Source organism: Coregonus clupeaformis, unplaced genomic scaffold (genome assembly GCF_020615455.1).
Source record: "Coregonus clupeaformis isolate EN_2021a unplaced genomic scaffold, ASM2061545v1 scaf1975, whole genome shotgun sequence".
NCBI classification, from domain to species: Eukaryota; Metazoa; Chordata; class Actinopteri; order Salmoniformes; family Salmonidae; genus Coregonus; species Coregonus clupeaformis.
This window is the reverse complement of record NW_025535429.1, coordinates 64366-80923: the sequence shown is the minus strand read 5'-3', so window position 1 is coordinate 80923 and position 16558 is coordinate 64366. Positions and strand designations below refer to the sequence as shown.

The following is a 16558-nucleotide window of genomic DNA, read 5'->3' as shown; positions in this document are numbered from 1 at the left end:
CTGTCTGAAAAATGTGTGCGCGACCCAACATGTGGCAGACATGAAGCGGTTCAAAGATAAAATAACGGGACTGTTACGGGAGTTTGAGCAACGCTTTCAGATTTATGTTTATATGTTTTTATGTTGATGTGCTATTGTTTTTAATTGATTTTATTTTATTTGTATATTTAACCTATTCTTGACTCTGTGGTTCTTGCACTTGTTTGGGGAACAGGATTTCATTATTTTTATCTACATTTCTGCCTGAGAAATGACACCCTGATATAGTTCTGTGATCTGTGAAACAGTTCTGTTAATCACTGAGGCATTGTGTGTTTGTGTGTTCTTTTTCTTTAGAATTTTCAAATAAACTTGACGTGTTTTATGATTAATAGTGATGTTGTGCTTGTACTATTTTGGACACACTGTCCTCAGGCTCCAGCTTTATGTTGTATGTTGATCGTATTAAAACAAAGAAAACAATCTGAAGTTGTTGTTTTTAAGTTATATATACCATGATTTTTCCGGTCCGGCCCACTTGGGAATAGATTTTCCTCCATGTGGCCCCTGAGCTAAAATGAGTTTGACACCCCTGTTCTAGGGAGTTTTTCCTAGCCACTGTGCTTCTGCATTGCTTGCTCTTTGGGGTTGTAGTCTCAGTACCTGCACCCTCAGCGGAGTCAACAAACACCGGAAGCATCCGTGTATCAGGGAAAAGGCAGAGTGGAAGGCAAAGCCTGAAATCCGGAAGCTTCTGGTTTCTGTGGACCTCGTTAAGGCGTTTCTTTTACGCCTGATACATTAGGTTAGGGTATCTGTAAAGCACTCTGTGACAACTGCTGATGGAAAAAGGGCTTTATAAAATCAATGTGATTTATGTAAATCACACCAACTGACTGGCTCTTCTGATGTTGTTCACACAGGAGACCATGTTGAGGCATTCTCTACATCCAGAGAGCAACAGCAGGAAGATCACAGAGCTAAGAGGTCTCACCACTGCCCACATTGTGAAGAGATTTTCCCAATTCTATCAAAGCTAAAAATACAAATAAATATACACACAGAAAAAAGCTGTATCTCTGCTTTGACTGTTGGAAGAGTTTCTCTCAACATGGCCACTTAAATAGACACCAACAAATACATAAATGTGAGAATCCTCATCAGTTCTCTGACTAGCTAAGATTAAAATCATTCCATCACTTAATTCTCAAGAAATCGTAGCACACTCTATTGTAATCCTATTGTTTCTCACTGTGCAGAGGAAAGGGAGACATATTTACTGTTTTTCTGAAGCTGAACAAGACAGGAAGTTTAAATGAGCATCACAAAGCTAAATCTGACCTATTCACTAACATGCTTTGTCAGCATAAGCAGCTGTGAGACCTGCTAGAGTACTGTAACATTATTGATCTACTGAATCATTGTAGTTGTTGGGGGTTATCTTTACAGTAAATATAATGCTTTTGTTCAATTCATGGCATTCAAAATAATATATGTTTTATTTATCCACTCAATACATGTCACAACACCTCTACACATTGGTACAAGCCAATTTGCTAGTCACCAATATTCTCTGAATCAAATCAGTGATGGCTGTTTAACAGTCTTATGGCCTGGAGATAGAAGTGGTTTCATTCTCTCGGGTCCCAGCCTTGATGCGTCTGTAATGACTTTGTGGCCTTTATCGCAATTTACATGTACATTTACGTCATTTAGCAGACGCTCTTATCCAGAGCGACTTACAAATTGGTGCATTCACCTTATAGCCAGGGATAACCACTTTACAAGGTTTATATATATATATATAAAAAAAATATTTCTTTCTTTGGGGTGGTGGTTAACGGCACTGCCAAGGTGGAGAAAATATCTAGGAAGATATAAATCATTGTGGTTGCGGCGAAACGGTTCCTGGGGCTGAAAGATTTATTGGCAAAAGAGTTACATGGAATATTTTCAAAAGCCATACCACCATCTCAGGTCCTAGAGACTGAGAAGGGAGATATGGAGATTTAAAGGAAGGAAGAAATGGGAGTTTTGTTTGTTTTGGCAATGTACTATTTGTATTAGGGTGGAGTAAATTAGTATCACTATTAAGTATGGATTTATTTTTTATTTAATTTATTTTGTGGTTTCAACCCATCCAGTTGGTGGCGGCAATGCAACTTTTGGATGTAGTCTGCCATAAAACCCACAGAAGAAGAAGAAGATGTCGTTGTTGCATTGTGGTAGTTGGGGAACAGGAACTTCCGGGTAGGCGCGCACCATTCTTCAGAATAAAGAAAACGACGGGACTGTGATTTCTGTTTCTCTTTATTACTACAGGTATGTAAAAGCACTTTTACACTGTCTAATATCGAAATAACGTCATAACATGTTAGATAACAAATCAGTCAAGGTATTATCACGTTTGGGAAAGGTTTTGTGTAATGTTTGTGTCAATCCGAGTGATTGAAGAACGTGATAAAAAATATTTTACAAGCACATGGCGCAGGGTCCATTACACGTTTTTATTTGTGAGGCTTTCCAGGTTCGTATATAGGTCAGTGCGTTTCGCCTGGGTATGTTCAGTACAAAAACGTTTTGGAAAGTTGCAGATAGAAATACCCTGAATAGAACTGACATGATTAATTAGAATCAGAGGCATGTTTGCTCTACATAATACATTTGTATCTGAATGTGGCCAACATCTCCGTCCTCCTGCTGGACGCAGCCCTGGTACCCGCTTGTCCCTACGTATGTGAAGCTAGCCACAAATTCAGTGTTGCCAACTCCTCAGTAAGGAAAAAACACCCTAAATATGTTTAGAACTACAAATGAACTTTCTAATGTCGATTCTTGTTTTTTTTTTATGTCACAATTCCAACCCTCCTCCTTTATCCGGGACCAGCAAAAGTGACCCAAAAGAGACACTACTTACATTTACATCCCGCCCTGAATGTAAGCCAGGGCAGGATCAGCCAGCGGCGGCTTCCCGAATGCGCGATTCATTTGCAGTCTGGACGCGGAGGGGTGAACATCTCCTGCGATGACTGCAGTGCGATGACTGTGCCGCCTGTGAGTGCTTTGGGACGGGGGTGAAGCGTAAGAACGATACGTGCTTTCATGTCAGAGTCTCCAAAAGTCTCCAATAACACCAGAAAAAGTCGCTAGATGCTAAATGTAGCGACAAAGTCACTAAATTGGCAACACTTGCTATAATAACGATTAGCCACAATAGTTGAATTTGCGGTTCGCGCTCAAAATAAAAGTCCCTAATTGAAAGTGATGCAAACTGATATAAAATTGTGGAATCATGTCATATTTGGACTAGATAACGCTATACATGGTTGGAATGTTGTTACTTAATTTAAAATGAATTACAAAAACTGATTTTTTTTAAAAATCAAACAGAAAGTAACTGTTGAAATCCCACTGTGGAGGTATTATACCACATAATTGCATTGGGGGCATTCTTATATGCACTTATGAAACGGGTTGGATTGTGCTCCCATGGAACGGGTGACACCCACAGAAAACAATTCTCAAGAGTTCAAATCAAATCAAATGTTATTGGCCACATGCGCCGAATACAACAGGTGCAGACATTACAGTGAAATGCTTACTTACAGCCCTTAACCAACAGTGCATTTATTTTTAATAAAAAAGTAAAATAAAACAACAAAAAAGTGTTGAGAAAAAAAGAGCAGAAGTAAAATAACAGTAGGGAGGCTATATATTCAGGTGGGTACCGGTGCAGAGTCAATGTGCGGGGGCACCGGCTAGTTGAAGTAATATGTACATGTGGGTAGAGTTAAAGTGACTATGCATAAATAATTAACAGAGTAGCAGCAGCGTAAAAAGATGGGGTGGGGGGGCAGTGCAAATAGTCCGGGTAGCCATGATTAGCTGTTCAGGAGTCTTATGGCTTGGGGGTAGAAGCTGTTGAGAAGTCTTTTGGACCTAGACTTGGCACTCCGGTACCACTTGCTGTGCGGTAGCAGAGATAACAGTCTATGACTAGGGTGGCTGGAGTCTTTGACAATTTTAATAATAAATAATAATAAGCCATTTAGCAGACGCTTTTATCCAAAGCGACTTACAGTCATGCGTGCATACATTTTGTGTATGGGTGGTCCTCGAACCACCCTGAAGCGCGTGACGTCTCTCCAGCTGAGCTTGAGCGCCTTCCTCTGACACCGCCTGGTATAGAGGTCCTGGATGGCAGAAAAATTGGCCCCAGTGATGTACTGGGCCGTACGCACTACCCTCTGTAGTGCCTTGCGGTCGGAGGCCAAGCAGTTGCCATACCAGGCGGTGATGCAACCAGTCAGGATGCTCTCGATGGTGCAGCTGTACAATTTTTTGAGGATCTGCGGACCCATGCCAAATCTTTTCAGTCTCCTGAGGGGGAATAGGCTTTGTCATGCCCTTATACAAATGTTAGCGTTTTCACTCTATTGCAGGACTCTGAAACCACTGTTGTCCGGGAGTTTAACCATGTCAGCTAAATTGTCATGATAATCAGTGCTTTCAAGTTTGTCTGTACATTTTTGACGAGATGATCATAGCAAAAAATTAAATACTAATGCATTTCCCGCTGTGCAAATACATTGATTCTCATTGTAAAGATGCTCAGGATAATTCCTGATAAAGTTGGTTAGCTGATAGGTCTTTTCAGAGCTTAACTAGCCAAAATGATTAGTCACAGGGCTCCTGAGTGGCGCAGCGGTCTAAGGCACTGCATCTGGCACTACTGAGCCTGTTTGGATTCCAGGCTGTATCATTATCCGGCTGTGATTGTCCCAATCAATTGCCAGCTCGTCCGGGTAGGCCTTTGTAATAAGAATTTGTTCTTAACTGACTTGGCCCAACCATTGGGTCAAACATTAGACCAGACCAAATCTGAACCAATCACTCAGACATTAGGCAGGTTTCCATTGACCCAGCTGCATTCGACAAAAGCAATGTTGCTAAAATAATCTTTGCGACGTGTAATGGAGACGGCAGATATAGGAGAAATGTTCTAAAGCTCAACAACATTTTTAATCGTTGGACGGGTGGATTTTTCTTTTGTCAAAGTTTCTTTATTCTGACAAGTGATGATTGAAACAGTGTTATTTAAATAAATGATTGCCAAACCATTTTGACGGTACAGGGTGAGTCATTACGTCCAGCTGTTTTTATCGACACAAGAAAGTTACATGGAAACACACCCTAGAGGGCAATTGTCCTATCTATTTTCTATGCAAACTTTTTCTAAATGTCCAGAAAAAAATCACTGGACAAGTTATTGGAAACATAGCTACTGTTTCACAAGATTGGAAAGTACAGTACAGCAGAGTACAGGAAAGAGAAGTTTAGTTCAGTACAGTACAGAGTATAGTACAGTATAACGTACTGTATTGTACTCTACTCTAATGTACTATGTTCGGGCTGGGCTATATGGACTAAAAATCATACAGCTGTATCTTGAGTTTTTTTCAAACGTATGGGTGATTCAAGATTTCTTGATTTTGTTTTTCTCTAAGTAAGTGTTGTACAATTAAAGGTCAAATACACTGCATTTCAAACAGTCAGCAATCTAATGAATTAAGGGCTTGTGAAGTTGTACCTATGAATAAATACAATTGTTTTTTGATTGAAATAATACAGTGAAGACAACGTTATTCAGGAACATATTACATAGTGCTGCCTAAAACAAACTGCAACCTTGTACTAAATGGTTTTTCAGTCATTTTTGTGAATTTCTGAAATCTGCTATAGGTTAAGTGCACTTACGTTGTTTAATTTAAAGTGTGCAATTTGTGTCTAATGTGAAATTAATAAATGGTTTGTTGTCAATGCTTAGCTACCTGATCTAATATATTTTTATAGAATAACGAAAGTGCCAGAACTGTCAAGACAATAACTTTTTGTGTCCGTTTCTCATTGTTACTACAGGACGACTAGAATTAAATCTGAGGCCGGTAACATCAACAGTGAGGACAAACCCAGCGAGCCTCTCTCCTTCCACATTGAGTCCAAACCTACAGTCAGTGTGTCCTGATTGTGACAGTGGAGCCCAGTTTGCTAAGAAGATCCAGAGATGGCATCAGTGAAGCTGGAAGACTGCAGTCAAACACTGGAGCTGAATGTCAACATTAAAGATGAAGAAGAGGAGGAGAAGATTGGGAAATCTGTTTCTCACGGTAAGAGCAGGTTCTATCTAACTAAGTTTGTTGTTCGTTCCAACTTCCCACTGTGCATGAAAAGTTGCAGTAGAACGGTTTCATGATGAACTGTTTCAATAAGATGGTATGTTATTCCATGTTACTCAGACTTGCATGGTTTGATACCAATATTGCCAGCATTTGTTTTATTTACTGGGCTATCTGGAGTGCTCAGAGTGTAGACTAAAGAAGTGAAGTAGACAAACTGCCAATGTTTTAAAGTTCTAGGAAATGAGTCTGTGTAGTGTCTAACCCCTGTTATAGTGAGTGGAGGATGTAGCTCAGTTGGTAGGGCATGGCGCTTGCAACGCCAGGGTTGTGGGTTTGTTTCCCACGGGGGACCAGTATGAAAATGTATGCACTCACTAACTGTAAGTCGCTCTGGATAAGAGTGTCTGCTAAAAAATAATAATAATAATATGCCATTTAGCAGACGCTTTTATCCAAAGCGACTTACAGTCATGCGTGCATACATTTTTTTTTGTGTATGGGTGGTCCCGGGGATCGAAGCCACTACCTTGGCGTTACAAGCGCCGTGCTCTACCAGCTGAGCTACAGAGGACCAAAATGTAAATATATAATTATCATGACTGATGAGCATACACTCAATTAGTATTTGGTCCTTAGCATTGCCTTTAAATTGTTTAACTTGGATCAAACATTTCGGGCTTCAAGCTTTAACTTCCTGACTGATGTCTTGAGATGTCGCTTCAATATATCCACATAATCTTCCTTACTCATGATGCCATCTAATATGTGAAGTGCACCAGTCCCTCCTGCTGCAAATACCCCCCTTTTTCCTCCAAACATAACGATGGTCATTATGGCCAAACAGTTCTATTTTAGTTTCATCAGACCAAGGACATTTCTCTAAAAAGTACGATCTTTGTCCCCATGTGCAGTTGCAATCCGTAGTCTGGCTTTTTTATGGCGGTTTTGGAGCAGTGGCTTCTTCCTTGCTGAGCAGCCTTTCAGGTTATGTCAATATAGGACTTGTTTTACTGTGGATAGAGATACTTTTGTACCTGTTTCCTCCAGCATCTTCACAAGGTCCCTTGCTGTTTTTCTGGGATTTACTTGCACTTTACACACCAAAGTACGTTCATCTCTAGGAGACAGAACGCCTCCTTCCTGAGCGATATGACGGCTGCATGGTCCCATGGTGTACTTGCGTACTATTGTTTGTACAGATGAACATGGTACCTTCAGGCATTTGGAAATTGCTCCCAAGGATGAACCAGACTTGTGGAGGTCTACGATTTTTTTTCCTGAGGGTCTTGGCTGATTTCTTTTGACTTTCCCATGATGTCAAGCAAAGAGGCACTGAGTTTGAAGGTAGGCCTTGAAATACATCCACAGGTACATCTCCAATTGACTCAAATTATGTCAATTAGCCTATCAGAAGCTTCTAAAGCCATGACGTGCTGTTTAAAAGGCACAGTCAACTTAGTGTATGTAAACTTCTGACCCACTGAAATTGTGATACAGTGAATTATGTGAAATAATCTGTCTTTTGTCGAGGCACAGAACTGCGGGAGGGTACCAAAACATTTCTGCAGCATTGCAGGTCCCCAAGAACACAGTGGCCTCCAGCGTTTTTTTTACACATATATTTATTAGTTCCAAGTAGGACAATCAACAATTACAGAAATACAATTGTTCTCATTATCCAATTGTATTGCAACAATCTCAGGCGGGTGTTTATGGTCTGTATCTGAGCTTTCGAGCATATCATACCCCAGTCCTCTGCTGAAATATTTATTGTATCCACTGAAGTCTCTTACTATCAGAGTTGTCTTCATGAGTAGCTACCATTTTCCAATATAATGATGTAATTTGACCTCTCCCATAACACATATTAACAGAGAGCATTTCTAAAGTGGTCAAAGTAGGTTGTAGGGCAGATTGTTTTAGACTGGAAAAAATAAAGCTTCTCAATTGTAAGTATTTGAAAAAATAATTTAGTGGTAAGTTATATCTTCTCTTTAGCTCTACAAATGACATTAGCCCTTTTTTCTTTTTATTGTATAAGTCCATTACTTTAACAATACCTTTTCTTCTAAGTTCTTTAAACCCCAAGTCATTTTTACCAGGTATGAAATTGTCATTTCCCCAAATTGGTGTAAAACTGGATAATACAGGGGATTCACCCAGATATTGCTGTACTTCCTGCCATATAGTTGGTGTTTTTAACAAAGGGATTAGTAGTCTTCTTCTTTAGTTTCTTAAAGGGAGCAGAGTACAAATATCCATCCAAAGTGAAGCCTTTTGTGATTTCTTGGAGAACCAAAACATTGTAGCCCTAAGTTGTGCATCCCAGTAATGACACTGTAGGTTTGGAAGTTGCATCCCCCCTCTGTCATGGGGCAAATAAAGAAGAGAAAGTCTAAGCCTTGGTTTTCTGTTGCTCCAGATAACATTTGAGAGTATCTTTCAGATATTTGGGGAAAATAAAGGTGGTGTAGCCAGAGGAATTGATTGAAATAGATAAAGACATTTGGGCAGAATATTCATCTTAATGATATTTATTCTACCAGTAATAGATATAGACAATGATGTCCATCTGTTGATGGATTCTGTTACACTCGTTACCATGGGGACATCATTTGTTGAGCTCAAGGAGCTCATTTCTGGTGTGATTTTAATACCAAGATATGTGAAACCTTGTTCTGTATTCACAAATGGATGCTGTACAATTGGATTCAGTCTCTCATGTTTGTTTAGGGAAAGTTTTTAACTTTAAACCCCTCCTTAGAGAGGAGGAGAAGCAACCTAGCTGAAAGGATTCAACATACAGTGCATTGGGAAATTATTCAGACCCCTTGAATTTTTCCACATTTTGTTACGTTACATCCTTATTCTAAAATAGATTACATTGTTTGTTAACCTCATCAATCTACACACAATACCCCATAATGACAAAGCAAAAACAGGTTTTTTGAAATTGTACCAATTTTTATTTTTTATAATTTTTCTTTATATGTAAATATCACATTTACATAAGTATTCAGACCCTATACTCAGTACTTTTGTTTAAGCACCTTTGGCAGCGATTACAGCCTCAAGTTTTCTTTGGTATGATGCTACAAGCTTGGCACACCTGTATTTGGGGAGTTTCTCCAATTCTTCTCTGCAGATTCTCTCAAGCTCTGTCAGATTGGATGGGGAGCGTCAGTGCACAGCTATTTTCTGGTCTCTCCAGAGATGTTAGATCTGATTAAAATCCGGGCTCTGGCTGGGCCACTCAAGGACGTTCAGAGACTTGTCTTGAAGCCACTCCTGCGTTGTCTTGGCTGTGTGCTTAGGGTAGTTGTCCTGTTGAAAGGTGAACCTTCGCCCCAGTCTGAGGTCCTGAGCGCTCTGGAGAAGGTTTTCATCAAGGATCTCTCTGTACTTTGCTCTGTTCATCTTTCCCTCGATCCTGACTAGTCTCCCAGTCCCTGCCGCTGAAAGACATCCCACAGCATGATGCTGCCACCACCATGCTTCACCGTAGGGATGGTGCCAGGTTTCCTCCAGATGTGATGCTTGGCATTCAGGCCAAGGAGTTCAATATTGGTTTCATCAGACCAGATAATCGTGCTTCTCATGGTCTGAGAGTCTTTAGGTGCCTTTTGGCAAATTCCAATCAGGCTGTCGTGCCTTTTACTGAGGAGTGGCTTCCGTCTAGCCACTAACATAAAGGCCTGATTGGTGGAGTGCTGCAGAGATGGTTGTCCTTCTGGAAGTTTCTCCTATCTCTACCGTGGAACTATGGAACTCTGTCAGAGTGACCATCGGCTTGTTGTCACCAACGCCCTTCTCCCCCGATGGCTCACTTTAGCCAGGCGGCCAGCTCTAGGAAGAGTCTTGGTGGTGTGTGTGTGTGTGTATGTATGTGTGTGTGTATATATATATATATACTAAACTAAACATACATACATACATACATACATACATACATACATACACATACTATGGCAGTGGGGGAATAGGATGTTCCGGGCAGGTATTCTTCAGAATAAAGAAAGCGCCAGAACTGTGCAGTCAAGAAGATAACCTTTGTGTCTGTTTCTGTTTATTACTAGAGGTATGTAATAGCACGTTTATTTGATATTTCTGAGTTCATTTAGCATGTTATTGGTTTTGTGTAAAATTCACGAGGTAAAATGGCGGTGCCCTCTCGTTCTGCTTCAACGGACTTCAGTGAGGACAGTGCCGGTGCAGAGAGAAAATGTCACGGTCACACTACAGATTTGAAGCTGAATGTAATGATTAGCAGTTTTCTACATGTGTACTAATATTCAGACACATTCAGTATTTTCTGTCTTTATCTATAAATGTTGCTATGGTTTGAACAGGAAATACAATTGGTTTTTGATTGAAATAATACAGTGAAGACAAGGTTATTAAAGAAAGTAGCACATAGTGCTGTCTATAACAAACTGTAACCTTGTACTAAATGGATTTTGAGTCAATTGTGCATTTATGTGAATTTGGGAAACCACCTATAGGTTAAGTGCACTTACGTTGTGTAGTGTGTACTTTGTGTCTAAGGTGTACCTGCACCTATGTCAGTCCAAGGCAAACACTGAATTAGATAATTGAACAACAAAAAATATAATATATATTTTAGAGAATAAAGAAAGTGCCAGAACTGTCAAGACAATAACTCTTTGTGTCCGTTTGTCTTTATTACTACAGGCCGACTAGAATTAAATCTGAGGCCGGTAACATCAACAGTGAGGACAAACCCAGCCTGCCTCTCTCCTTCCACACTGAGTCCAAACCTACAGTCACTGGGTCCTGATTGTGACAGTGGAGCCCAGTTTGCTAAGCAGGAGCCAGAGATGGCATCAGTGAAGCTGGAAGACTGCAGTCAAACACTGGAGCTGAATGTCAACATTAAAGATGAAGATGAGGAGAAGATTGGGAAATCTGTTTCTCATGGTAAGAGCAGGTTCGATCTAATTAAGTTTGTGTTTGTTCCAACGTCTCACTGTGTATGAAAAGTTGCAGTAGACCTGTTTTATGATGAACTGTTTGTATGAAAAGGTAGATGTTATTTCGTGCTACAGAGACTTGCATGGTTTGACACCAGTATTGTCAGCATGTGTTTTATTTACTGGGCTATCTGGAGTGATCAGAGAGTAGACTAAAGAAGTGAAGTAGACAAACTGCCAGTGTTTTAAAGTTCTATGAAATGAGTCTGTGTAGTTACTAACCCTTGTGATAGTGAGTGGAGGATGATATGGCTCATCATTTTCACTCATTTTTGCCTTCAAAATCTGGCTCATCATTTTAATGACTTTTGTCCCTTTTTAGCTTTTGACTCTTACCCACTTTTAGAATAGTTTTTTTCCCCCTTTTGTATTGTACAGCCTACTGATATGAATATATATTTCACCTTGTACAGCCAGAAGATTTTTAGTAGCCACGGTGCTTCTACACCTGCATTGCTTGCTCTTTCGTGATTTTTAGGAAGGGTTTCTGTAAAGCACTTTGTGACTTTGCCGATGTAAAAAGGACTTCGTAAAATAAATGTATATGTACATTACCAGTCAAAAGTCTTGACACACCTACTCATTCCAGGGTTTTTCTTTATTTTTACTATTTTCTATGTTGTAGAATAATAGTGACGACATTTAAAACTATTCAATAACACATATGGAATCACGTAGTAACCAAAAAAAGTGTTAAACAAATCAAAATATATTTTAAGTAGCCACCCTTTGCCAGCTTTGCACACTCTTGGCATTCTGTCAACCAGCTTCATGAGGTAGTCACCTGGAATGCATTTCAATTAACAGGTGTGCCTTGTTAAAAGTTAATTTGTGGAATTTCTTTCTCAACATCAACTTTTCAGAGGAGACTGCGTGAATCAGGCCTTCATGGTCGAATTGCTGCAAAGAAACCACTACTGAAGGATACCAATAAGAAGAAGAGACTTGCTTGGGCAAAGAAACACGAGCAATGGATATTAGACCGGTGGTAATCTGTCATTTTGTCTGATGAGTCCAAATTTCAGATTTTTGGTTCCATCAGCCTTGTCTTTGTGAGACGCAGAGTAGGTGAACGGATGATCTCCACATGTGTAGTTTCCACCGTGAAGCATGGAGGAGATGGTGTTATGGTGTGGGGGTGCTTTGCTGGTGACACTGTCTGTGATTTATTTAGAATTCAAGGCACACTTACCAGCATGGCTACCACAGCATTCGGCAGCGATACGCCATCCCATCTGGTTTGCACTTAGTGGGACTACCATTTGTTTTTCAACAGGACAATGACCCAACACACCTACAGGCTGTGTAAGTGCTATTTGACCAAGAAGGAGAGTGATGGAGTGCTGCATCAGATGACCTGGCCTCCACAATCACCCGACCTCAACCCAATTGAGATGATTTGGGATGAGTTGGACCGCAGAGTGAAGGAAAAGCAGCCAACAAGTGCTCAGCATATGTGGGAACTCCTTCAAGACTGTTGGAAAAGCATTCTAGGTGAAGCTGGTTGATAGACTGCCAAGCGTGTGCAACGCTGTCAAGGCAAAGGGTGGCTACTTTGAAGAGTCTAAAATATAAAATATATTTTGATTTGTATAACACTTTTTTTGGTTACTACATGATTCCATTTGTGTTATTGAATAGTTTTGATGTCTTCACTATTAATCTAGGTAGAAAATAATAAAAATAAATAAAACCCTTGAATGAGTAGGTGTGTCAACTTTTGACTGGTGCTGTATATTACACCAACTGACTGGTTCTTCTGATGTTGTTCACACAGGAGACCATGTTGAGACATTCTCTACATCCAGAGAGCAACAGCAGGAAGATCACAGAGCTAAGAGGTCTCACCACTGCCCACATTGTGAGGAGATTTTCCCAATTCTATCAAAGTTAAAAATACACCTAAAAATACACACTGGAGAGAAGCCTTACTCCTGCTCTGATTGTGTAAAATGCTTCACAACATCAGCTAAGCTAAAACGTCACCAGAGAACACACACAGGAGAGAAGCCTTACTCCTGCTCTGACTGTGGAAATAGTTTCTCTCGACTGGGCGACCTAAAAATACATGAACGTATACACACAGGAGAGAAGCCTTACTCCTGCTCTAATTGTGTAAAATGCTTCACAACATCAGCTGAAATAAAATGTCATCAGAGAACACACACAGGAGAGAAGCCTTACTTCTGCTCTGACTGTGGAAATAGTTTCTCTCAACTGGGCCACTTAAAAAACACATGAACGTATACACACAGGACAGAAGCCTTACTCCTGCTCTGACTGTGGAAAGAGTTTCTCTCAACAGGGCCACCTAAAACAGCATGAACGTATACATACAGGAGAGAAGCCTTACTCCTGCTCTAATTGTGTAAAATGCTTCACAACATCAACTATGCTAAAGGTTCATCAAAGAACACACACAGGAGAGAAGCCTTACTTCTGCTCTGACTGTGGGGCGAGTTTCTCTCAACCTGGCAACTTAAAACAACATGAACGTATACACACAGGAGAGAAGCCTTACTGCTGCTTTCACTGTGCTGCGAGTTTCTCTCAACCTGGCAATTTAAAACAACATGAACGTATACACACAGGAGAGAAGCCTTACTGCTGCTTTGACTGTAGGAAGAGTTTCTCTCAACTTAGCCACTTTAAAAGACACCAAGGTATACATAACGGAGAGAAGCCTTACTCCTGCTCTGACTGTGGAAAATGTTTTAAATCATCAGCGGAGCTAAAAGTTCATCAGAGAACACACACAGAAGAGAAGCCTTACTTCTGCTCTGACTGTGGAAAATGTTTTAAATCATCAGCGGAGCTAAAAGTTCATCAGAGAACACACACAGGAGAGAAGCCTTACTCCTGCTCTTACTGTGGAAAGAGTTGCTCTCGACTGGGCGACTTAAAACTACATGAACGTATACATACAGGAGAGAAGCCTTACTGCTGCTCAGATTGTGTAAAATGCTTCACAACATCAGCTAAGCTAAAAGTTCATCAGAGAACACACACAAGGAGAGAAGCCTTACTTCTGCTCTGACTGTGGGGCGAGTTTCTCTCAACCTGGCAACTTAAAACTACATGAACGTATACATACAGGAGAGAAGCCTTACTGCTGCTCAGGTTGTGGAAAATGCTTCACAACATCAGCTAAGCTAAAAGTTCATCTGAGAACACACACAGGAGAGAAGCCTTACTCCTGCTCTGACTGTGGAAAATGTTTTAAAACATCAGTTGAGCTAAAAGGTCATCGGAGAACACACACAGGAGAAAACACTTACTTATAAACACATCAACGTATACATTAAGGAGAGAAGCCTCAACAGTTGTCTCAGACCAGTTTAAGAGTAAAGTCACTCATCACTTCATTCTCACCTCATAAAGGAAGTGGGAACAGTGAATTTGATAACATTAAGAAAGAGTAACACCCTATTGTAATCCTATTGTTTCTCACTGTTAGAGAACTGTGCAGAGGAAAGGGAACGTTATAGAATGTTAGCATCTCTTTACTTTACTGATCTGTGTTCACCTGGTCAGTTTTGGTGCGTTTTGTTATCTTCTACTGTAAAGATATTGAGATGACCTTGGATTTGCCCTTAGGGTTGAATACACTCAGTGAGGTCTGATAGATGACTGGGTGGTACTGCTTTCCTCTGCAGTTTTCTGTGGGAATGAGCTAGTTCGGACACTCATCGGTACAACACAAGACATGCAGCAAGAGGTTTCTTCACAGTCCCCAGGTCCAGAACAGACGCTGGGAAACACACAGTATTAAATAGAGCCATGACTACATGGAACTCTCTGCCAGGCAACTCAAACTAGCAATAAAACCAGATTCAAAAATCATAAAATCAATAAAATAAAATAAACCTTATGACACATTTAAAAAATAACAACAGGAACTTTTAGCTCAGCTGATGTTGTGAAGCATTTTACACATCTCATATGTATATACTGTATTCTATAATATTCTACTGTATCTTAGTCCATGTCGCTCTGTCATTGGTTGTCCATATATGTATATACTGTATTCTATAATATTCTACTGTAGTCTTAGTCCATGTCGCTCTGTCATTGGTTGTCCATATATGTATATACTGTATTCTATAATATTCTACTGTATCTTAGTCCATGCCGCTCTGTCATTGGTTGTCTATATATGTATATACTGTATTCTATAATATTCTACTGTATCTTAGTCCATGTCGCTCTGTCATTGGTTGTCCATATATGTATATACTGTATTCTATAATATTCTACTGTATCTTAGTCCATGCCGCTCTGTCATTGGTTGTCTATATATGTGTATATTCTTAAATTCCATTCCTTACTTAGACTTGTGTGTATTGGGTATATGTTGTGAAATTGTTAGATATTACTTGTTAGATATTACTGCACTGTCGGAGCTAGAAGCACAAGCATTTCGCTACACCCGCTATAACATTTTATTTTATTTGAAGAGACAGATTTTTTTCAAATGTATTTTATATTGTATTTTGCATTGTATTATGCTTGTGATACGTGGTTGGAATACCACTGTGATGTGTGGTTCTCTCCTGGCTATCATAAGATGAATGCACTAGCTCTCTGGACGGGAGCATCTGCAATGTTACTAAATTGTAAATGTAGTGCTTGATGATGTATTTGATGTATTTTTTGTGTTTCCTGTTTGTACCCCAGGAAGAGTAGCCGCTGGGGATCCTAATAAAATACTACATTGTACTGAATGTATCAGATAGAGATGATGTGATGATCAGTTTTCACCATTAGTCTGTTTTTTTGGACCATTTATGAATGTGTTATTCAATGTGTTTCTATTGGATATAGTAGTAAAGGCCAAATTCATTTTTAAATATATATTTTTATAACTAAAGGGGTCCTAAAATTCAAAATCAAAGGGAACGTTATAGAATGTTAGCATCTCTTTACTTTACTGATCAGTGTTCACCTGGTCAGTTTTGGTGTGTTTTGTTAGCTTCTACTGTAATGATATTGAGATGACCTTGGATTTGCCCTTAGGGTTGAATATCCTCTGTGAGGCGTCTCACAATGGAGTTTGATGGTTGACTGGGATGTACTGCAGTTTTCTGTGGGAATGAGCTGGTAGACACAACACACTGAGTTTACAAAACATTAAGGACACCTGCTCTTTCCATGACAGACTGACTAGGTGAACCGAGGTGAAAGCTATGATCCTTAATGATGTAGTTGTGGTGTATTTATTATGGATCCCCATTAGCTTTCAGCAGAAAACAAGAAACTGCAGTTGCAGTGGGCTAAGGAATGAAAACACTGGACACTGGAGAATTTGAAAAACATTGCTTGGTCTGATGAATCCCGGTTCCTGCTGTTTCACACTGATGGGAGGACTAGGGTATGGAGAAAACCATGAGTACATGCATCCATGCTGTG

The 16558-nt window shown here is 39.9% G+C and overlaps 1 long non-coding RNA gene across 1 annotated transcript; it reads left to right on the top strand.

Moving 5' to 3' along the window:
* Positions 1-12972: 12972 nt before the first annotated feature.
* LOC123487994 lies at positions 12973-15899 on the top strand. Its single transcript, XR_006659929.1, has 2 exons — positions 12973-13010; positions 15827-15899. It is a non-coding gene; the product is annotated as an uncharacterized LOC123487994 (long non-coding RNA).
* The last annotated feature ends 659 nt before the right edge of the window (positions 15900-16558 follow it).